The 23,395-nt window shown below is 39.7% G+C and overlaps 1 long non-coding RNA gene across 1 annotated transcript; it reads left to right on the forward strand.

Moving 5' to 3' along the window:
* Window positions 1-106: 106 nt before the first annotated feature.
* LOC134474154 (uncharacterized) lies at window positions 107-17,728 on the forward strand. The gene is made up of 3 exons (XR_010044800.1): window positions 107-3,171; window positions 3,282-3,403; window positions 16,496-17,728. It is a non-coding gene; the product is annotated as an uncharacterized LOC134474154 (long non-coding RNA).
* The last annotated feature ends 5,667 nt before the right edge of the window (window positions 17,729-23,395 follow it).

A 23,395-nucleotide genomic window follows, 5' to 3' on the forward strand; every position in this document is an offset into this window, starting at 1 on the left:
TGACCCCGTGTGGGGTTCCCGGGGGACCCCAATCCCGCCCCTGGTGACGAACCTGGCCATTCTCTTAGTGACTGAACTGGGGCTTTCTAACGCCCAAATCTGCTGAATAGGCTTTGTCCTCAAAAAAGCATCCTGGCTGATGTTTGTGGCATTAAAGACCTGGAACGGTTGAGGCTAAAGGGCAGGGAGAGTTAGGTGCGGCCGGCTGCATCGCTGAGAAATCACAAACGCGCACAGTTTGTACGGGAACTTTGTAGGCTCGTGGAGCCTGGCCAGAGGCGACGGGGGGAGGGGGGGTGGCACATCCAGAATTGCAAGGATTTACTGCTTCCAAAGAGACATAAATTGATAGAAGTTGAAAGAGATATAAAAGTACGGAGCAGACAAGTTATCTTTTGTGAACCATGACTATTTTTAGTAGCCATTTTTATCAATGGGCCAATCTAAACAGGGTTGAAATATTAACTGTGGCTCCACCTCAAGTTACAATAGGGTCTTGTACTTCTTTTTATAGCTGTGAAAACTGGAAATCATTCTTGGCTCTGTGCATGTCTGATCTCATTGAGTGAAATTCTTTTTAAAATAGTACGAAGGTTGAGTTTATTAGGCCAGTAAAAATACACCATATTACCAGGTTAAAATTGCTGTTATTAGGGAAGCATGACAACGAAAGAAACTGGTGGCATTTTAATTAAGAATAATACCGGAAAATGATCGCGGTACTTCCGAATAGCATGCTACATTATAATGCACAAATATTTCATCAACGATTTCATCTGACCTTCACAGTACTGCTGTGAGGCCAGCATAGACAGACTGTTCTAATTTTGTGAATAAGGGGTCCTGCCTATACTTGAGGAAATGAAATAATCGTGCAAAGTAGTAAGAGGTTGAGAATTCTGACAGAAGCAGTCATCCGTACCATATAGAGTAAGATTTTAAACTGTATTTTTTTTTAGCTCTCTACTTACCCACTCGGATAAGAGTTTGAACAGATACCAACTTCTGGCTACCTGTGGTTACCTTAAATATATGACCACTTGTTCTCAAAGTGAATTTGGGGGACATCACTAAGAATTGTTAGAAACTCCAAATCTCAAATGCCACTGCTGGGAAATAAGCACGTAGTGTCCAGCAATCTGTTTTAACAAGCCTTCCAAAGGATTCTAGGAGACCTTCAAGGTTGAACTCCCACTGGAGAAAAGCCTTGATTTATTTTTTTTATAACCACAAAGCCATCAAGTCCCTATGACATAAATATCTTAAAACTGAATAAATACTGGCCAAAATATATTTCAAAATATATATCTAGAAGTAAAATTGAGATTGAAGAATGCAATGTTATAATTAAAATAGGGGCCTTGTGGCTTGGTTACAGACATAAAGTATTATCAAATTTTAATTTGTTTCTCCTAAAGGAGACAGGAAAGCTCTAGGAGGAGATTTTGGATGTGATCCCAAGCTTTCCCACACAAAGAAAGATGTAAACAAGGATAACATTCCAGTACCACATCAGTTTCCACACCAGCAAACATCCGCTGTGGTTTAATATGAAAGGATTAAGTATTAAGGGTAAGATTAAGGATGAGGTAGACTGGGAGAAATGGAGTCTCGAACTAGATACATCCATGGAATGAGAGTCAAACCCAGCTGGCCTGATAAACGTTCAGCCAGAAGACAGTGTCTGAAGAATATGGAACTGGCAGCAAGCCAGAAAATCAGCTAGCAGCAGGCTGGTTGAACAGAGAATGTGAGCATTGTAAACCAATGGACAGCTGGAACAAAGCCTTGGGAAATCCAAGAGCAAGCAAAAACGAAGTCATGGCAAGCATTGAGAAAATACGTTGCATGTAACAAGGCCACAGCGTCATTGCTGGGCTTTTCCAAGTCCAAAATCAGGGCCTTGAGCAGATAAGCTAGATAATTTAGGGGACTTAGGAGATGATTATCCAAAGGCTGATCTAAGGTACTGTACTAGTTATTTTTTTGTTGTTGTTGTTGTTGCTGAGATAAAGCACCCAATGCCCAAAGTTAAAGGGGAAAGGGTTTATTTAGCTCACAGTTTTTAGAGGTTTCAGTCTGTAATCAGCTGGCTCCAAGGCAGGGTGGCACATGTCAGAGGGGCAACCATTCAAGGCAGCTAAAGCAAAAGCGATGGAGGGCAGGGGGATAATAAGCCTCTTTCTGTCACTTATGTTGTGTGGTGGCTACTTGCCCTAGGACCACGAATCAATCACAAACTCCTTATTCAGCCACTTCTGAAAAGCCCGTGCCCCACTCTCCCCATGACTGCATGAGGCTTTGGGGGACATCTAGATACAAACAAATAACAGGACAAAGTGACACTTGAAAAAGTAATAGCTTAATACCTAGAAATGGGACTGAATTTCACACTGAGCATAGTGGCCTTATGCTGAGGCTCCTGAATCTTAGTACAGAACTCTAATTCCCATCTAGTGTGGCTGGGCTCGATTCCAGAGCCCAGGTTTGAAAGTCAAAGGGCAACCAACAGCCAACAGTCAGTGGGTTAAAGAGGGCCAGCAAGATGGGTAGGTCCAAAAAGTAGAACTAAGGCATTTGCAGACTACCTCTTTCAGTTCTGGACTGGTAGAAGCATTTGGGGGAAATTCTAATTAACTAAAGGAGTTAGCAAATTGAAAGAATCCAAAGAAAAGGCTGACCTTTCCAAATGGCTGACTCAGTCATAGGGTGGGGGAGGTTCCTACAGTGGCTTTTATCTGCAGCTTTCAAAAATGTTTATGAATGCTGCCATGACAAGCTTCCTATTTATAGAGAGGTTAAAAGGTTTGCCCCCAGGTAACCCATTTTGTCACACACATAAAATGTAAAAGCAGGACAAAAATTAAGGCAAATCTAATTTGCTAAGTGTTAACCCTTCATCCAGGCATAAAAGTCATCAATAATGTTATACTTACCATGTCAAAGTCAGCAGCCATGACATACTACCAAACCACCAGTGACATTTGCTCATCTTTCAGCTAATCCTATTAAAATTATGTTTCCTGTCTAGCACATGGGTCCCCTGAGGACTGGGAATGCTCTGCAGCAGATGTTCTTTCCTGCCTAAAGGGACAATGCTGAGTGCAGAAAACTTTCTGATAACCCCACCCAAGCCTACCTGGGACCAGAGACATACATACATACTGTCAGGTATGTGGTGGCAGTTATCTGCCCAAGACATCAGGGCCTGCATGCGCTGACAACTCAAAGGTGCATGTATCTATGTCTTTTCCCAAACCAGCCTCTCTTCATTCTTCTAGTGAAACCAACATTTTCCAACTGGCTCAGGCTTGGATTCTCATGGACCCTCCTGCATGGTCTGGACTCCAGTAGTCTGTCTTCTGCTCTGCCCTTCCTTTATGTGGCCAAATCAGCTGTCCTGGTACGTGCCCTCATTCATTCATGCCCAATAGCTTCCCTGCTACCAGGCTCTCCTCTTCAAACCTTTCCACCTTCCACTGGGAGTAAATTAATCCTCCTAATCCACCTTTCTTTAAAGCCTTTAATTCTTTTCAGCTGCATATAAATAAAGACAGGCTCCTTAGCCAGATATTCAGGGTGCCCACAACCCGAATCACCTTTTTTGCTAATGTAACTGCCTTACATAAACCCCTGGGATTCCCAACTTTCGGCATACCCACTTATTGATTTGGTTTTAACAGCTCGCTCATTATTAGTTTCAACTTTGTGCTCTTATAGACACTAAATATCATACTCCTGATTCATCTTTTTCTACTTCTTTCTTTTCTTGTTTTTGTTTGCTTCTTTGTTCTGAGGCGTGAACCTAGGTATCGCTGAACTATATCTCCACCCCTTTTCACTTTTTGAATTTTGAGACAGGGTCTCCCTGAGTTCCCCAAATTGGTTTAGAACTTGACCTTCTCGATCCAACCCCGTCTCTGGGATTACAAGCCTTTGGCACTGCATCCAGCTTCATTCATGTATTTTCCAACGGTCTTCCACATGCACATGTTCTCTCAGTTAACACTTGATTTGTACTATTTTATATCTCTCCCACGGAACTGTGGGCAGCCACTGCTCTGATGCCTCATGTGACCAGCATGAAAGCTGGTGACCAGATCAATCTGACACAATTTAAAAAGTTGCGTAAAACAAGAAACCAATGACTTTCCACCTAGAGATTGTAAATTGTTTTATTCATTTGGCATTTGTTTGGTTGTTCTTCAACATTTAAAAGCATTTCACCAGTTTAAAAGATAAATTCAAGAAGGGGAAAAATATGAAACGAAAGTGAAGAGAGGGGGGGAAAGAAAAGGCCTAGAGTTCATCTCTGGTTTTCTTTTCAGCCACTTTCTGAATACAACCTTATATAACAGCAGGAAAATGTCAAAAGAGGGTTAGAAAACCTGGTGTGATGGCACAAGCATGTAATTCCACCTACTCAGGAGACTGAGACAAGAGGATCAAAAAGGATCAAAAAATCTGGGTAATTTAGGGAAACCTTGTCTCAAAAATCAAATTAAAGGGCTGGAGATGTAGCTCAGAGGCTAAGCTCTTACCATGCTTGCATGCGGCTCTGGGTTCAATCCCCAGTAATGCAAAAAAGAATAAAGAAAGAAAAAAGAGGGATGTGAGGAGATGTCTTAAAACTTACATAATTATAAAATACTACTCTTTAGATATAGAAGTAAAAATAAAAGGTTTTCTTACTACCTAGGAGATGATTCTTATTGGAAATCTCAATTTAGTCTACTTTTTTTCCCAAGCTACTTTTTAAAAAATGTCTATTCCATGTGACAAGTACTCTAAAATGTTAATGGACACTAACTAGTTCAGTAATTTCCATTATGGTTTTATATCATCCTAAGAGAATCTTCTGTTATATCTCAAAAAACCAATTAACTTTTCTTAAATTGACTCACAACATTTTCAAAGCAGAAAAAGAATGGGAAGGAAAAAAATTTATAGCATATTTCAAAATTCCCTGAAAGGTGTCCAATGTACTTACCTACCTCATATCAAACAGTTTCTCTCTCTGTCTCTTTTCTCTTCCCATTCCTTTCACCATAGTTTTCAGGATTATTGAACCCAGGACCTTCACAGTGAGCCACGTCTCAAATCCTTTTAATTTTTTTTTAAATAGGATCTCCTTTCATGGCAAGTGTGAGATTGTGGGTTCAATCCCTGGTCCAATAAGTAAATAGCCGGGGATTTAGCTCAGTGACATGAGCTCCTGCCTGCCAGATTGCTAGGTTGTGAGTTTGATCCCTGGTACCAAAATAAATGAATAAATAAATAATAAAATAGGGTCTCATAAAGTTCCTAAATTGCCTGATCTGGCGTCAATCCTCCTGCCTCAGCGTCCCAGAGTGCTAGGATTACAGTTTGTGCTACCATGCTAGGCTTACCTTTCTGTTCCAACCAAGATAGCATTACTTCCAGCAGGACCTATTGGCTGATAGGGTAGTGTTCTCTAGAGTTTACCCAGTCTGTTAGTAGCTAGCAGTGTCATCTGGATCATTTGTCTGTTCAGTGCAAAAATGAGTCACTTCTGGAGGCTGTCCCTAACAGGACATTATGGTTTGTGTCTAGATCCTCCTCAAAGCCACACACCATCACAGGGTTTTTTCAGAGGCAGCTGGGTCTAGAGTATGTGATGGATTCATTGTGCAATGCTGGGATTAAGGGTGTGGGATTAAGCATGGATGGATCGATGGATGAATCCACTGATTGGACTGGCACCACCCTAATCCCAGTAGACTGCATATAGTATGAAGGGCAGAAAGAGGCCTATCTCAGTCTCCCTTGTTGCTTTTCCCGTTTTCCACCGCCATGAACAGTTGCCCCTCTGCCATGTGCCACACTGCCTTGAAGCCAGTGGATTACGGACTGAAACCTCTACAGACTGAGAACTGAATAAACCTTTCCTCCCTTAACGTTGGGAATTGGGTACTTCATCTCAGCAACTTAATTAACTAAGACACAGGATATTTGAGAAAACTATAGAAGGTATTGCCACAGAGTAAGAAACAGACTTAGTTTTCATTGTACTGTATATCATTTGTATTTCTCTAAAATTTAAATGATGCATATCACTCATTTTTAAAAGTAATAACTTGGGAACTAACACAGATTTCTAGGTTCTGTCTAAAACCTGCTAAATTGAAAACTCTCATGGGGCCAAGAGACTTGCATTCTTTAATTAATTAAATTTATTAATATATTTTAGGTATACATAATGATCACATTCATCACAGGGAATTTGTAACTGAACATGATATGTCTTGATTTTCCCCCTCCTCCACCTTTGTTTCAACCCCTCTTTTCCTTCTTATTGACAAAAGCTTTGTTTCTGTTTTTTCTTTTCTTATTTTTCCCATACTTCCTTCCCCCACCCTCTCTAGTTTCCCTTCCCATTTGAACATTTTCTGCCTATTTCACAATGTCTGTTACACATTTTAGTCCTCATTTACACTTTCCGTTTTTTACTCCAGAGAAACAATGCAATATTTATACGTGTGTGTTTGATTTTTTGTTGTTGTTGTTGTCTTTTTATCGGTACCAGGGATCGAACTCACGACTGCCTGCTTACAAGGCAGGCGCTTATGCCGCTGAGCTAAATCCCCAGCCCCCGTGTTTGATTTATTTAACTTAAGAGTATTGTCTCAAGGTGTATGCATTTGCCTGGAAATGCCTCAAGTTTATCCTTCTTTATGGCTGAGTAGTAGTCCACTGTAGAAAAAACCCCACATCTTCTTATCATCAGTTGATGGGCACTTGGGTTGTTTCCAAGAGTGAGTTATTGCAAACTGTGATGCTATAAACATAGATGTGCACATATATCTCTGAGGTATGATGCTTTTTAATTCTTTTGGGAAAAACCAATAAGGAGAATAGCTGGATAGAATGGAACCTCTAGTATTAGTTTTTTGAAGAATCACCAGCTTGGGGTCAGGGATTTAACTCAGTGGCAGAAGCACCTGCCTGGCAAGTGCAAGGCTGTTTGATCCCCAGTACCACAACCCAAAAAAAAAAAAAATCACCACCCTGATTTTCACTGTTGTTGTACCAGTCTACACTCTTACGAACTGCGGAGAAGAGTTCATGTTTCCCAACAGCCTCACCAACATTGATTTCTTGATTCTCATTCTTTCTGGGGTAACATTGAATCTCATGTTGTTTGAATTTGCCTTTCTTGAATGACCAATGATATTGAACATTTTTTCATATATTTACTTAACTGTTTCTACTTCTGAGAAGTGTCTATTCACTTCAGATGCCTATTTTTTGACTGGATCTTTAAATTTGTAGGGAGGGTCTGATTTTTTTTTGAGTTCTTTATATATTCTACATAGTACTCCTTTGAAGAATTACTGGCAATTTTTTCCCCCATATTGTAGGTTGTCTCTTCACTCTGTTGGTGGTTTCTCTTGCTGTGCAAAAACTTTTTAATAAGATAAAATCCCAGCCAGGCCTGGTGGCGTACACCTATAATCCCAGCACTCAGGAGGCTGTGGCAGGAGGATCACTGAGAGTTTGAAACCAGCCTGGGATACAAAGTGAGCTCAAAACCAGCCTGAACAAGGGGCTGGGGATTTAGCTCAGTGGCATAAGCGCCTGCCTTGCAAGCAGGCAGTCGTAAACAATTAAGTAGATAAGATTGTTGATTCTTTGTGATAGTTCCTGTGAAATTGAGGCTTTGTTCATAAAGTCTATGTCTTTAAGAGCTTTATCTAGTCTATCTTCCAGGATTTAGTGTTTCTTTTATAATGTTTAGTCTTTTGATTCATTTTTATTTTAGTTTAGTACATGATGAGAGATATGGGTCTAGTTTTAATCTTTGGCATGTGGAAAGCCAGTTTTTCCAGCCCCATTTATTAAACAGGCTACCTTTCTTCCAGTGAAGGTATTTGGTTCTTTTGTGAAAGATAAAGTGGCTATACTGCCCCAGGAGCTGAAGGCACACGAGCTGATCCCTAGTGCACAGAGGAAGCTTTGGAACATTGGTCCCAGCTGGTAAGGCCCTGCCCAGCATCCTAAATTACCGGAGGACACACAGAAGGTCCCTGCGAGGACTAACTGGGCCACGCACAGCAACCTCCAAGTGGCTAGTAGTTGTCTGCATTCCGCCAGGAGCCAAAAGTGCAAGAGGTGATTCCCAGCACACAGGGAGGCTTTGGAACATTGCTCAAAACCCGGAAATACAAGAAAATGACAAAACAAAAGAGCAAGATGCAATCTCAAATGCCCAGCCCATCCCAAGCAGGGATAGGAGACGTAGAAGAAAAAGTAAGCCATACACTTGAAATTCCTGAAAAGATGAAGTGGCTGAGTAAGCCTGGGTTGTTTCTGCATCCTCTAATCTGTTGCATTGATCTTTGGGCCTGTAATTTTTGGGCAGTATCATCCTGTTTTTAATCACAGTAGCTTTGTAGGATAGTTTAAGTTAGGGATTATGATGCCCCCTGTCTTGCCTTTGTTGCCCAGAATTTTTTTAATGCTACATACTTGCATTTTTGTCTGTAAATGAATATTAGGAATCACTGCCCTTGACCTTCCCTTTTTTAATTTCTATTTTTTTCTTTCTGCTGGACCCCCTATTTTTCTCTTCTTTTCCCTCTTTCTCCTCTTCCTCCTCTTCTTCCTTCTTCCTCTTCTTCCTTCTTCCTTCTTCCTTCTCATTTTCTGTCCTGGGGATGAAACCCAGCTAAGCACAAGTTCTACCACTGAGCCATCCCCCCGGTCTTCCTTCACTTCTTTATCCATTTTAGATCTCACAGTTTTGCAATTTCATGGCTACCAGCTCCACTACTTGCTCCCTGAAACTTGCTATCAGCCATCTTCCTGTAGCACACAGACTAACAGAATTTTCCAGGTTCTAACCTTAACTTTTGCCTAAACTCTTCCTGTCATTCTTTGGTTCATACTCAACACTTCTGTCTCTCTTAATGACTTTTACAGTGTCAATAATGTTTGCAAGACATCCATATACCCTCACTGTCACAGAAAAGCATAGAGGAGATCAGACTGTTCTCCTACTTCTGAATTTACCTACATGATGTTCATCATTTCTCCCTCGTTTCTTTTTTCCTTAGCAGAACAGGTGCGGTTCTGCCTGAAGGAATCTCTGTAGCTGTGCTCAGGAGCCCATCATCTGCTGTTTGTTGACTTTGGTCCTCAGCTGCCACACGCTTTCTTGCACTTTCTGCTGAGACTGCCTTCAGCCCCTTTACAGGCCCCCTCGTCCTTGTACCTATTCTAGCTTCTACGCTCTGACCTCATTAGACCAACCCAGTCTCCAATGAAATGATGTCCCTCCTGTGTTTTGAATTACACTATCATCACTGCCCTTGCCCACACCACCAGTTATTCCCTAGTTTGCAAATCTAGCATATGCTTTTCAATCCCTCTCTTCAGGGACATAGTTCATTCTGCCAGTTTTGCGTTTATTTCTCTGATCATCCTGGACTCAAGTCTGCTTTTTAGAACCCTCATCTTCCTCCAAGGTTGTTAGAAGATAAGTTAGGGTAGAAAACCCCATCACTTCTTTTTGCTCAGAGAGCTGCTACATACAGCTTCCCAATCTGAATCATACAGTGAACTCAGCCTCTGGCGCTACTAGAAAATGAAAACAAACTGTTTATGACAAATGATTTCAAATATAGCACCTCAAAAATATTTGTGAAAATCATTCTCAACATAAAAGTGAACTCCGCTTTAACCTTTACTATTGTAGTTTAAATTTTTCTCTGGAGATTTGTTTTAAGTCCCCTCACTCATAATAGTCTCAGGTATTTCCTAAATTTCATAATCTCTAATTGAGGAAAAGTTTCATTCTGATTTGTTTTGTTTCGTGCTAGGCAAGCTGCTATACTATTTAGCTATATTCCCAACCCCTGGCTTATGGGAATGTTAACTTATTGGAAGTATGTTTGAATCAGGCTCACTACCATTTTTCTGGCTAGTATCTAATTCTAAAAGCAACATATTCATACTTTCATCTGAGAAAAATATAGAAAAGAATGTTAACACGAAGTCAGTAAGACCATACGCAGCCGTAACCACTGCCGATGTGCGAGATCTTTGTTTTCAGTCTCTGCACCCTTTCTCCTCTTCTGCCTCTGTACTGTATGCATTCTAATTGGAATCCTAAGCCTGATTTGGAAAATTTTTATGTCAACACATGCCATGCACCTTGGCAATTTGCCAAGTATGAAAAACTTCAGGAGACATTTTTTTCCTTCTGACTTACCCATGTGTTTCACTTGAATTCTTGGAAACATTCTCTGTGCTACATGGGTACCAGCCTGCAAGCTCAAGTAACAGAAAACTCTATCCCAATGCACATAAATAATGAGGGAAAGTATATTTGTGTAACTAGAAGTCCAAGATGCAGGCAGTCTTCAGGGGCAGTTTAATTTAATAGCTTTCAGTTTATCTCTGGAATACCATATGGTGGTCTCACTAACATGTTAGCTTTGACCTTGGGCTCCTGCTTCATGGAAGCAAAATAGCTATAGCCACTGCTGATTTCACATAGAGATGCCATCAACTGGAAGTTCACTCAGATCTAGGAAACTTCTTTCCCAAGAACCTCTGGCTTGGATCATATGCTTACTTTTGAGCTAGCCTCTGTCTTCAGAGTATGAAGATATACTGATTGATTCCTGCCCGGGTTATTAAATCAAAGACTGGTCAGGAGAGTACAAGTACACTTGGGTCAGTCAGTCCCACATATGGACTGAGGCCAGGGGTAAATGCTTACATAGCAGATTATATTAAGAATCTGAGGAACAAGTGTTAATTAGAAAATGAACCATACATAGATTTATAAACTTGATCATATATGAATGAATATATATTCACTTTAAGCAAATGTTGACCTATTTTTTATGTCAGGTTTTTTTTGTTGTTGTTGTTTGTTTTTGGTTTTTGTTTTGGTACTGGGGATCAAATTCATGACTATGCACTTGCAAGGCAGGTTGTTATGCCACTGAGCTAAGTCCCTGGCTTTATTCCAGTTTTTAAAGTAGTGTAGTGGATTGGTAACTGGCGGTCAACTTAAACACCAGCTGAACTGAATCAGTGCGGTGCTGAGTGTGGATGGTCCACCTAAGGACTATTACCAGGATAAAAGGAGACCTAGAAAGGAAGAATAGCATTGTGAGTTCTCCCGAGTGATGTTGTTTGGAGCTGTTGGTTCTTTTGGAGCTGTTCAATCACTAGGAGAAGCTTGTCACACTAACTTCCTGATAGGGACCAACTGAGCGGTTCTCATGGTCAGAGGAGCTCAGGACCTCGTTGTCGTTGAGGATGGCTGTGGTACTTTTTGAGGGAGGCTTGGTCTTTATTTTGAGTGTTGTTTCTTGGCTCGAGTGCAGAACTCTTAACCTGCTGGCACAGATCCTTCACCCTGCTGGCATAGGCTTTCTGGCTTCCACTGCTGAACTTTGGGCCTTCCCAGCACAGATCCATGAAGCAGACTTGCATGAGTCATTGTCGAGGGCTCTGGGCCTCCAGTTGGATTCGTGAGAGGCATTGTTATGGGCTCTAGGTTGTCAGCTGAACTCATGCAGGATATTGCCATGGATCTAGCCCTTGGCTGGATTCTCTAGGTCTTTAGTGCATAGATAGATTTCCTGTACTTCTTGTATTTGACTCTGTGTGACTAGCGTAAAATACTACTATAAATTCTGTGTCCTATATGTAATTGTTCTCCTTGCAACTCCTGACTACAGTAAGTAGAATAAATAATAGTTCAATAGTCAATTAAAAATTCAAAGTATATACTGCAGCATTATCTCCACTGCTGACACTGGTCACACATGTATTTTAGGTGTATGTAAGAGAAAAAAATATATGTATATACACGCAAAGAGTTTCACTTTTTTTTTTTTTTTTTTTTTTTGGTCTTTTTCCTTTTTTTTTATCGGTGCCAGGGATCGAACTCACGACTGCCTGCTTGCAAGGCAGGTGCTTATGCCGCTGAGCTAAATCCCCAGCCCCAAGTTTCACTTTTTTTATTGTGTTGTATTCTGTATGAATGTGCCACAGTTTATGGATGAGTATCTATTGGCTAATAACATTTTGCTTTGAAAACAGTAGGATAGAGCTGAGAATGTAGCTCAGTGATAGAGTATTTGTATAACCTGGGTGAGCCTCTAAGTTCAAACCCAACACCCACACACACACAAAAGCACTGGTATAGTGCATAACACTATATATATTTAATTTTGTAATTTGAGAAATATCTCTCCAAAGTATAAATTCCTCAACATGGAGTTAGAGCCTAATTAACCTGCCTTGTGTTGCACCATTTTATACTGCTAGCATGGCATAAAAATGCTGCTTTCAGAATACCCTTGTCAATAGAGCTTTTTTTGTCATATTTTTAGATGTTTAATAATCAAAAACTGATATCTCAGAGTAGCTTTTTAAAAACATGAAGTTTATTGCTACATTTTAGATATACATAATGATTACATTCATCACTGGGAATTTGTACCTGTACATGGTGTTTTTTGATTTCTCTATTTTTCTTCATCTCTCTCCTCCCTTCAACCCAACTTCCTCTCCCTATTTATAAAGCTTTGTTTCTATTGTATCCCTTTTTTAAAATAATTTTTTCCCTTTTCCTTTCCTTCCTTTCCTTCTTCCTCCACCCTAGCTCTTCTTTCCTTTTGAATAATTGCTTCCCATTTCATAGTTCTTTTTTGTTTTTTTTTTGTTTTTATCGGTACCAGGGATCGAACTCAGGACCGCCTGCTTGCAAGGCAGGTGCTTATGCTGCTGAGCTAAATCCCCAGCTCCAACATTGGTTTTTTTTGTTTTTTTTTTTTCATAGTATCTTTTGTACATTTGGTCCTTATTTACTCTTTCAGTTTCTTATACGAGAAAGACAATGTGATGTTTACATATGTGAGTCCGACTTATTTCACGTAAGGGTATGGTCTCAAGTTGCATCCATTTACCTAGAAATGCTTCAATTTTACCCTCCTTTATGGTCAAGAAGTACTCCATTTATTAAAACACACACACACACACACACACACACACACACACACACACATCTTCTTTATCCATTCCTTGAATGATGGGCATTTGGGTTGTTTCTACAATTTAGCTATTACAAACTGTACTGCTATACACATGGGTCTGCATACATTGTTGTTGTGTGATGTTTTCATTCTTCTGGAAAGATACTCAAAAGGGAAATAGCTGGGTCAAATCAGAACTCTAATCCTAGTTTTCTGAGGAATCTCGATACTGATCTCCACAGTGGTTGTGTCAGTGTACACACCCACCAACAGTGGGGAAAGGTTCCTTTTTCCCTACAGCCCTCCAACATTTGATATTGGTTGTTTTCTTGCTGATAGCTGTTCTTTCTGGAGTGAGAGGGAATCTCAGCATTGTTTTATTTTGCATCTTTCTTCTCCTGCAAGTGAGGCTGATTCATTTTCATGTGCTAAGAGGCCATTTGCCCTTCCTCTTCTAGGTTTTGCCTGCTCACATTCCTTGACTATTTTTCCACTGCATGGTTAATCTTTTGCTTTCTGATTTGTAGAAGCTCATTATATTTAAGGAAAATTAGTCTTTGGTTTGCCACAGAGCTGCAAATATTTGCATCCAATTTGTCATTTGTCTTTTGACTTTGCTTGTAGTTATGAGATTGAATATATCAATCTTTTTTAAAAAAATTTAAATGTATTCTTAACTGATGTATGAAAACAAAGACTGTACATGTTAATATGATACCATGTGATATTTTGAAATATGTATAGACTGTGTAATTATTCTATCAGGTTAAATATATCCATCTCCTCATCCATTATTTCTTTATGCTAAAAAGAAAACTTTCTTCTGCTGTTTGGAAGTGTATTCTACATTATTATTATTTATAGTCCTCCTACCATGCAATAGCACCCCTAACTTGTTACTCCTAACTATAATTAGTATCTTTTGATTAATCTCTGTCCATTCATTGAGGTTTTGATTTGCATTTTCCTGATGATTAGTGATGTTGAGCTTTTAAAAATATGTATATGTATTTGTTGGCCATTTATATGTCTTTTTTAGAAAAATATCTGTTTAGGTCAATTGTCAGCCTTTAATTGGATTAACGGTATTTTTCTGGATTTTTTTAGTTACTTATAACTCTGGACATTACCTTTTGTTAGAGGAATGGTTTGAAAATATTTTCTCCCATTCTGTGGGTTGTCTCTTCGCTCTGGTGATTGGTTCATTTTCTGTGCACAATCTTTTAGTTTGATACAATTCCATTCGTCTACTTTTTGCTTTTAGGTGGATCTTATCCAAAAATTCCTCATATATCCCAAAGTCTGAAAGTATTTTTCCTATGTTCTTTTCTTTTATGGTTCTTATCATCATTTAGTATCATCACTAAAAAGACCTTTGCACTTTAAGGTGAATAACAATCTTTTAGTTTCTTCTATTACTTTGGCAGTTTCATTTTTTACATTTAAACATTGTGTCTACTTGGAATTTATCCCAGCATTTATAAGAAATAAATTTAACTTTGATTTTCCCCATTTGATTGACTCATTATATGGTATTTTATAATAATTACCCTTTCTTGTTTTTGACACTCAATGTTTTGCCAATATTCTCTACAGATTTTTAAAAATCTAACCTCATTGATTTTATCAGTGCAAGGGGGTTTGGGTATAGCTTAGAGGTAGAGTCCCTGCTTAGTAAGCAAAAGGCCCTAAATTCAATCCCCAACCTCCATCTCTCCTTCAGAAGATAAAAAAATAACTCGTGGAGTTTCTGTAATCTACAGATTTATGTAATCTACCTAGGCCATGATATATATTGAAAAGGTTAGAGAGAAGGTAAAGGTAAAAAGATCTTGGAATTATACTAAAAATAATATTTGCATTTTCTTAATCATTGCTGTATGGAAATGTGCTTATTTAGGATATTTACTCACTACAAATCTCTCAAAACAAGAAAGTATAGTCTCCATGATTTCAGATTTTTAAAATGGGAGTGCTTATGCTCTAGTTACTAGCTTAGGCTTTTTCTGAAAGTGGTATGGTAATTTTTTTTCCTTTTTTTTAGTTCCCTTTAGGGTTGGTGGAGGTTGCTCACCCCGACTACTTTTTCGTTGTTTTGTTTTGGTGCTAGGGGATTGAAGTAAAGGCCCTACCCCGAATCACATTCCCAGCCCTCCTGGCTGCACTGTAAGATGCCCCAGAACCCTGAATCTTAATAAGGAGCAGCCCCCCATGGTGTGTAAAGCCTTCTCCAAGATTACCTGAGATGGGAAGCCCAGCAACAAAGTCAGAACAGAGACATTTAGCTTCCTGAAGCAGTAGATTTCAGCAGTGGTACTGGTACATCCCAAGTACCCAGGAATACTCTGTTTTATTCCCTTTCACTGCAGAAGAATGCAATATGCACTGTCATTCTCTAGTGGGATAAAAACTGATGTTATCTACAACAACAGGATGTCTTGGTCACTGTGAATAAAAATCTTTTGACAAGTGCAGACTTTTTCTGTAGCACTGCCACATCGCATTATAGTTATTTGTTATTTTCTGTCTTTTGCAGGAGACAGGGAGCTCTCTAAGGGGAGAAGCTCTTTGTCTTCTTTGAATCCCTATAGCTTAGTACACTTATCCCTTTCTGTTGGAATGTGCTTATTGCATGCTTTTTCTCTTGCTGAGCTGTCTTCCTATATATCTCACTCTTCAATATTCACTGTTTCTTGAGCAAGTATCAGCCACTGAACTGAAGCCCTTTATACCCATTACCTTTTTTAAATTCTCACAACAGCTCTATCAAGTAAATACTATTATTTTCCATTTTAATAGTGAAGAAGCTAAGGGATAGAGAAGTTAAGTAACTTACTCAGGTCCTCCAGAATGCTAGTCAGCTTTCTCTTACTATAACAAATACCAAAAATAATTAGCCTATGAAGAAATAGAGTTTATTTTGGCTCACATTTTTAGAGATTCCAATGCATGATCAGTTGGCATAATTGTTTTGCAGTGAGGCAGCACATCCTAGCAAAAGCATATGATGGAATAAAACTGTTGTCCTCATGACTGGAAAGCAAAAGAGAGTGAGGAGAGTTCTGTGCTCCCACTGTCTCCAGTAAGACACACTGCCGTGACCTCCCACTGTACTCCAGCTTTTGAAGACTCCACCACCTCCCAATAGCACCACCCTGCGGAATGAGCCTTTAACATATGGAGCTGTGGAACACATTCAAAATCCAAACTATTGTGCAGATAATAAGTGGCAAAAGCAAAAGTCCAACCTTAAGCAGTTTAACTTCAGTGCCAACTCTTCCTTACAGTGATACTACATTGTTTTCCCCTCATGTACAGAGAAATTATAAATCCTACATAAAACAAGTACAGTAAGAACACTTTGTCTTCAGACCAGCAGCATGGTTTTTCCTGTGGGATACTGGTTTTGTTTTGTAGGTATTTGTCTGTAAAAATACTTTGATGTTCTTACTCAATCCCACTGCCACCCTATCCAGAGTATCCACAGAAGAGACACAAAGGACAAACTATTCTTCAAGAAGAAGAAAAAGGAATTTGGAAATATTTAGTTGGTTGCATAAGAGAAAGCATAAGAATCTGAAAAATAGAAGAGAGTTGTGAGAAGGTAAGGCGCTCTGGTCACTGAACGGGACAGCAAATTCATGGGCAGTGGGACGTTTCCTGTGTCAGAAACACTTGGGAAGTTCAAAAATAACCCTGAACTGTCAGCAATTGTTTGCAACCAACAATGAGCATATATAAGAGATGTTTTTAAGAGATGTTTTTTAAGGAGGGAGAGGAATAGTATCTGATGTGAAACAAAGTGGGCCTGAGAGAGGGGCAGCAGATTCAGGGGCTGAAACCAAGTTTGAAACAAGCAATAGCAATGAGTCAGACAAATACCGCCTATTCCACAGCTAAAACAAAAGTAACCTGTATATCTGCAAAGACTCTTGAGAGTGACTTTCTACCCCTGGCTGGAGGTTTGAACTAAATTGACTCTCAAAAGCCCGAGGACACAGGGAAATCTGGGTTGTGGTAATATCATCAAACCTGGCTGCAGTTTGCTTGGCTGCATCAGATATTGACATCTGCCAACATGCTCATCATTTTAGTGTCTGTCTAGATCAGAGCTTCCTATCTTCAGCCCTCTTGTCATTTGGGGGCAAATAATTCATTGTTGTGGAAGAAAGGGAAAGTCTAGGGTATTGTACAATGTTTAGCAGCCTCTCTGACCTCTACCCACTAGAGGCCAATAGCCTTAGCACAACATCACCAAGCTGTGGAAATCAAGTGTCTTGAGATATTGCTAGGCATCCCCTGGGAGACAAAAATTGGTTCCCCTTTCCCTGTTGGGAACTTATGTATGTATAGGTGAAGATCTTTATTCAACACATATTCATATCCTGTGTTCTTGCATAAAATATGCATTTATTCCCCCTCCAATAGCAATAGCACTGTTTTGTAAACATGTGTCCCAAAGCTGTTTTGTATCATTTAACTGTCACACTAAGTCATATAAGCTCTGACCTTCTGGGGACTGACCAAGAGGGATGCCACAGCAAGTTCTCAGTTCTCTAAGAATTGTTATGAATATATTTATGTAATTACAGTAGATACAGTGTTCTATAGCCTACATTTACAAACATAATAATAGCACTACCATTAATAAAATACTGACATTTTAACCTTACATACAAATCAGAATTAAACATTGGCTATACATCTGGATGCAGTGATACTACTTGTAGTCCCAGACCTGTCTGGACAACATAGTAAGTTTTCTGCGGATTATCATAGCCGGATCAGGATCTATCCAGAAGAGGCATAATAAGCTGCGGCCATTCTCCTTGTTGTCCTTTGGAGATGCTCAAAATGAATGATATTCAGACAACCAACATATAATGCCCGCTTGGAAAAACTCAAATTCAAACTTTGGTGAAAGCCAGTATTTTGCAGGGAAGTAAAGGAGGCACTAACTTGTTTTGTTATGTTTTTGTTTTTAAGACAGGGCCTCACTTTGTAGTGACGGCTAGGCTTGAACTCACCTTATATCCCAGCTGGCCACAAACTCACAATGGTTCTCCTGCTTCAGCCCCCCAAGTGCTGGAATTACAAGGGTGTGCCACAGTTGTCCCACCAGGAAACATTAATTTTATAATCTCAACTATTTTTTCCACCAGTCATGATCTTTAATTCTGTTGCACAGATAAAATTGATGTGTATGGTTCCCTCAGTAGCTTGCTAGAATTTGACCTATTATCCCTGCTCAAAAAGCAAATTAGAATTTGAGAAAAAAGAGAGAGAGGCATTACTTAGTATGACTTATAATTCTAAATCATCACCAAATATAATATTTTGTTAATGACAGATGATTATGTAATGCTTCTTACAAATGACTGTCATATAATGGAACAGAATCTCTGGTTTATGGGAAGGGTATGGCCTTGAGATTCAGAACCACTGAGTTCATTTCCAGACTGCAATTTACCAACTGCTGCTTAAGAAAGTCTATGTCCTCATCTGTTGAATTTGTAATAAAATAATGCCTTTACCTCAGGCTGCATGGAAACATGGGAAAAGGTGAAAGCAATGTGCTACAGATTGCCTGACAAGTGTCACTCATTGTCATTATCTCCCACCACCACCAGTGCCTTGTATAAGTCTTAGAAGTGCCTTGGAATAGTCTTAGAAGAGGACTGTTATTTTTTTCCTGCTACAAGTCTATGGAACAAGTTCTTCAGTGGAACAGTACACAAATTCTTTTCTTAAGGTTATAACATAATTTCTCTAATTTGGAATAAAATTATATGCTTTGCCAACCCAAACATCAGTTCTGCTTAAGATACTGCTAAAAGAAAGAGATTATCCATGCTCAGATTTCTTCCAGCTCCTACAGGGTAAAACAGCATCTAAGAGCTAGTACTCACTAAGAGTAGTTCCTTTCTCAGCATTATAAGCCAGGGTCTTGGGATCTGACATTAACTATTTGGAATTTCTTAAGCAGCAGCAGACTGGAAAAGGCAACTGTCAGTGCTAAAGGAGTATGTCAGAACTCTTCTTTCTTTATGGCCAAATATGCTGAGTTGACTCACACTCCTCAATATACAGTAAGCCACTTGACAGTGACATTCATCCTGACTCTGCTAAACAGGTGACCTTTGCTGTCAGCAATGGGATCTGGAGCTACTGGAGCACAATCTGTATCATTATGTCACATATAGACTGGAAGGTTGACTACAGTTTCAGGATCCCAAGGGTTTTAATTAATAGGAGTTTGATTTAATAGCAGTCATTAAACAAATGGAAGGAAAACAAAGAGTGGGGGTGATAAGGAAGGGGAGCATAGGCAGGAAATGGAGAGTAATGCCCTGGAGGCTTGAATTTGGTGCTGTTGTATGTCGAGGTCATATCTCCCAAGGGTTGAAACAGACTGCAGAGAAGAGACCAGGCATACTGCCACACTCACCCTAATCATGTTCTTCTCTTATCAGCAACTCCACTTCCTGTTTTTATCTTCTACTTTGTAAGCCTCATCAGTGGCTTCATTACTGGCTTTCTTTGCAAGCATGAGAGGCTCAACTATTCATGCTTTGGTAGGAACAGGATGAAAAAAATCTGATTCTTTTTTATTTATTTTTTTAAGTGCTAAGTATTGAATCCAAGGTCTTGTGCTGAAAGCACTCTATAGTGAGCTACGTCTCTAAGCATTCTTCTTTTTCCTAACATGTGCAACCTATACATAGAATAGTTGGTGGACATGCAGACATCTTTTTCTGAATATGCTGATCTTTCTTTCCTGAGTAGGTTATAAAACTCAGGATGGGAGCTATGTCTTATAAGATAAACTTCATGGGATGATTGGCCAATTCTATGATCAGGCAATTAGCCCAGCTGGAAACCATATAGGTCCTAGAGTATCTCTGTGGTTGGGGAGAACCAAAAGATCCTTAAACCAATTTCCCCAAACTTAGCATCAAATCATCCTTGCTATTGGACCTACACAAAGCTTTTCTTGATTCCAGTAGCCAGTCTCATGAATGGAGATTAAGTCCCGAACAGCCTGTCCTTTAGGCCCTTAGTGCCCCTTAGGCCACTCTTGTGTGGTATCTCATTTGTACTAGATTGAATGGCTCCTCTTGCTCCCCTTAATCCTTTTAAGAATCCATAGCCTGGGCTGGAGATTTAGCTCAGCGGCATAAGTGCCTGCCTGGCAAGTGTGAAGTCGTGAGTTCGATCTCCATGCCACAAAAAAAAAAAAAAAAAAAAAAAAAAAGAATCCATATCCTACCACTGAACCTAACCCTCCAAAAGGCAGACCAACGGCTCACTGCCTGATGAGTTTTGTGGCTGCCCAGGTCTCTGTATTGTATGGCTGGTGCTTCCTCCACTTTAGCTCCACTGCCACCACCTTCCTCACCCCACTGGTTGGCTAGCCTGTTCTCAGTATGACTTCTCAGTGTGAATCTTGTTGCTAAGACCTTCTGGGAATGTCTGCCTTGCTCCCTGTTTTCTGACTACTTTCTAAGTCCTTTTTATTTTGCCATCAACCTGAACTATCACTCTGATCTTAAAAAAAAAAAGAAATCCTGTCAATGTTAGAGTCATAGCAGCCACACACATGCAAACATTCATAGTCACAAATATATTCATCACTTGAGAAGATTTCCATTCCTAAATTTATACTCCCCTTTTCAGGCATTTATCATCATTTCTAAGTCTTCCAAAGTTAAGCTTAAATTTTTCCTTAAATCAAAGGAGCCCTTAGAAATCATTCACTCCAACCCTCTTATTTTATTCCCAGTCTCTACTTTACTACCCTACATTTATGCTTCTATTTAGAAGCTAGTGGCATAGGACTTTTGCTAATGATGCCTTTAGCAAGGAATTACCTTTGTCTGTTAGTAAATTGCCATGATGCTAGAAAGTTCCATAGAAAGTCTCAACTTAGTAATTAGTTTCCATAAAAATGCATTTATCCATTGCTTAAGATGAAACAATTTCCTTCTCAACCCCAGAAGGATGCATAAACACACAACTGCATACACACACATGTGTGCACGCACGCGCGCACACACACACACACGCACACACACACACATACACTCACAATGTGATCAGTCAGCTCTCTGTCTAGAATAATCAAAATACCTCCCAGCTGTAATGACAGCATCATTTTATTGATGCTGAAATAGGAGGGTGATAAAGCATGTCTCAGCAGGCACAGTAGAAATGTGGTGCTTTTATGATTCATATTTCAAAAATGATGCCATTGGACCGAAAATGCAAAGTGGAGCTTATTATGTGTTTGCAAAAATGTAGTCAAAAGTAGTCAGCTCAGCTGTGCCTTTTAAACTCTGGAGGAATGAACATTATGACCAATTCCTACCTCTTTTCACCTTTGATTGTGATGGATATTTGACTTTTTCTATAGCCATTACCTCACTGTATGCTATGCCAGTGATGGTGAACCTTTTAGCTTTCAATGATATAAACAGTCTACTGCAGTACACATGCTATAGGTCCACCACTACTACTCCACGCTGCGAATGGGTTCAAAAAATGGTGATATTTCCTATGCAGTGATCTTGCTATATAGCTGGGGAAGAACCAAAGAGAACTGCAATCAAAGAGAATCATCCTGTTTAGCTCTACTTATTGAGGAAGGGCTTTTGTGAACACTGCTCTAGACTGAATGTCTGTCCCCCCAAATTCTCTCAAAGTGATGGCTGGAAGTTTTGGGAAGTGATTATACCATGAGACTATCACCCTCATTTATGACACTTATACCCTTCCTATCAACGAACCTCAGAGAACTTTCTTGCCCACTTTCCCACATGAAGATGGGTGTCTATGAAGCAGGAAGTAGGTTTTTACTAGACCTCCAATCCGCTGACATCTTGATCTTGGCTGTCTCAGTCATCAGAGCTGTGAGACATAAATTCTGTTGTTTAAGAACAACTATCCACCCGTCTATGCCATTTTGTTATAACAGCCCAAATGACAGTCCCACTTTCCAAACCCAGAATCTACCACACAGGTATGTGTTGCTTCTCTCTCGGCCTTGCTTAGACAAAGAACTCTCCCAGGAGATTTTCAACAGCTTCCTTCCTGCTTCTTACTTTGACTGCTATTAGAATTAAGTGGGAAACAATGCTGGGTTAACATTTTCTAAGCCACGTAACCATAGCACAATATCATTGGAAGAAAAATAAGCTGGGGTCAGGAAAGATGGGCTTGATTCCTGTCATCATCTCAGTCACAACTTTCACATCAGGATATTACAAGTCTTCCTTCTCCAAAGTGCAGGCACACAGGGTTGCCAGCTCACGTCATCTGTGAGCACTCAGAGCTCTGTAAGAAGAGCTGCCTTCCCCGCTTCTGAAAACGTATTCCTGGACACAGCTAATGAGTCAATGAAAACCCCTACGTGACCTATGGCTCAGTTGCTATTTTATACTTCCATTTTACACAACAAACAAGAGAAAAAAGCGTTTAGCTCGATTTTCTGGAAATTTACAGTCTGTTTTCATTTGGAAACCATTGTTGGTAAATTGCATACTAAAGGATGGCTTTTAACAAATGAGCAAAAATGAAAGCAGAAATGAGGCAGCTTAGATAGTCTCAATTTCCAGAACTCTAAAAATATTGATTAATTAACAGAGCAGCTCATCCAAAAAACCAAAACACTTTATGAGAGGCAGAATTTTGAGATGGGCTTTGAGATTTTCTACCCTGAAATCCATAAACCTTCTCCTAGTTATTATTCAATCAAATACTGCCTTAGGTTCTGTCATGAAGAGATTTTGCAGATGTAATTGAGTTCCCAAATCAGTGACCTTAAGATAGGGAGATTGTCTAGGTAAACTTGATTTCATCATGTGAGACTTTTAAATCTGGGTTTATAAATCAGACAGAAGCCAGAGATCCCACGTATGGGAGGAATTCAATAAAAGGGAGATTGATAGCTCTTGAGACAGAAGGGTCAGGTTGCCAGAAATTCAGAGCCGAGGAACTGAAAGTGGCCTGCAGCTGAAAACTAGCCAGTAAACAGGGCCTCAGTACACTAACCACAAATTCTGGAGTCCTGAGACAACCTGAAGGATCTTGGAAACGGGCTTTGACATGAACAGTGACTCATGACTTCTTGTTTCAGGCTTGGAGAATCTGTACAAATCCATATCCTTCCCAAACTCCACAGTTTTTGTTATAAAATATATGGGTGTACTAAATCAGTTACTCAGCATAGCATTAAATTACATTCTTCACACATATTTTGCCTGCTGTGTGTGTGTGTGCATGTGTGTGCACGCATGTGTGTGTGCATGTGTTTATGTGGTGATGATGGTGGTGCCTTAGGCACACTAAGTACTGAGTTGTACCCCCTGCCCATATAA

This window comes from Cavia porcellus, unplaced genomic scaffold (genome assembly GCF_034190915.1).
Source record: "Cavia porcellus strain 051 isolate PalLab524CR breed Dunkin Hartley unplaced genomic scaffold, mCavPor4.1 scaffold_31, whole genome shotgun sequence".
Lineage (NCBI taxonomy): Eukaryota > Metazoa > Chordata > Mammalia > Rodentia > Caviidae > Cavia > Cavia porcellus.